Source organism: Chelonoidis abingdonii, chromosome 24 (genome assembly GCF_003597395.2).
Source record: "Chelonoidis abingdonii isolate Lonesome George chromosome 24, CheloAbing_2.0, whole genome shotgun sequence".
Taxonomy (NCBI): Eukaryota; Metazoa; Chordata; order Testudines; family Testudinidae; genus Chelonoidis; species Chelonoidis abingdonii.
In genome coordinates this window covers 365,436-367,003 of record NC_133792.1, presented here as the reverse complement: position 1 = coordinate 367,003, position 1,568 = coordinate 365,436, and positions in this window count along the sequence as shown.

Genomic DNA, 1,568 nt, shown 5'->3' with positions numbered 1-1,568 from the left:
TCTAGTGGATATAGTGTACTTAGATTTTCAGAAAGCCTTTGACAAGGTCCCTCACCAAAGGCTCTTAAGCAAAGTAAGCTGTCATGAGATTAGAGGGAAGATCCTTTCATGGACTGATAATAGGTTAAAAGATAGGAAACAAAGGGTAGGAATAAATGGTCAATTTTCAGACTGAAGAGAGGTAAATAGTGGTGGTCCCCAGTACTGGGACCAGTCCTGTTCAACATATTCATAAATGATCCGGAAAAAAGGGATAAACAGTGAGGTGGCAAAATTTACAGATGATACAAAACTACTCAAGATAGTTAAGTCCCAGGCAGACTGCGAAGAACTACAAAAGGATCTTGCAAAACTGCGTGACTAGGTCACAAAATGCCAGATGAAATTCAGTGTTGATAAATGCAAATTAATACACACTGGAAAACATAATCCCAACTATACATATAAAATGATGGGGTCTAAGTCAGCTGTTACCACTCAAAAAAGATCTTGGAGTCATTGTGGATAGTTCTCTGAAATCATCCACTCAATGTGCAGCGGCAGTCAAAAAAGTGAATGTTAGGATCAAGAAATAATAGATATCTTTTGTTTTATTATAAGAAATATCATATTGCTGCTATGTAAATCCATGGTACGCCCACAGCTTGAATACTGTGTGCAGACGGTCGCCCCATCTCAAAAAAGATATATTAGAATTGGAAAAGGTTCGGAAAAGGGCAACAAATGATTTGGGGTATGGAGCAGCTGCCATATGAGAAAAGATTATTAAGACTAGGACTTTTTAGCTTGGAAAAGAGATGACTAAGGGGGGATATGTCCTTGTAACTGTGAGCGCTTCCCTCACTGTTTGCACTCAAGCTCCCCTGCTGATCTCACTGTGGGCTGGAGAGGGCGGTGTCTTTCAAATAGGTAGGTTAAAATATTCAGGCCCTACCAGCAGCCAGAGCAGACCTTGTAGCACCTGGCCAGGACCTCTGTTGGGACTGCTCTCTCCTGAGCACTCTCCCAGCTCAGCTTGCTGCACAGACATTAACTAACCCACCCATGCAGCCCTCCAGGGGTTCGAGAGCAAGGCAGCCGTGGGCAGAGCCATCCTTAGGCACATGCAGCATACACAGCATACGTATGCATACACCTGAAAATTTGGGTCACCACTGGGACAGCAGGTAAGAGCGGGTTGGCTTCAGCGCACGCTGCAGTCTCCTTAGACGGGGGTTGTAGTCACAGAGCCGACTGCACCGGTGCCACACATTTTGCTTCAGGGAGAGGGAACGGGGGTCTCTGTGGGGAACTGTGACTCTCCGCCACTGTGAGGTGGGCTGGGTGGTTCAGTATCCTTTGCTCCTTTGTCCCTCCCCCACAAGCTGCGAGCCTCAGCTGATGCAGTGTCTGCTGCATACGAAGCTAAGTGTGTGTGAGCAATGGGGGGCGGGTTCTTCTGGGGGTCTGTGGGCAGGGGTGGTGGCTGTGCCCCAAGTCAGGCATAGAGGCACCAGTTTAATAATATTGCATAGGGCCCTATAAATCCTGGCAGAGGGCAGAGCTCCCCTCTCTGCTGAAAGCAGATG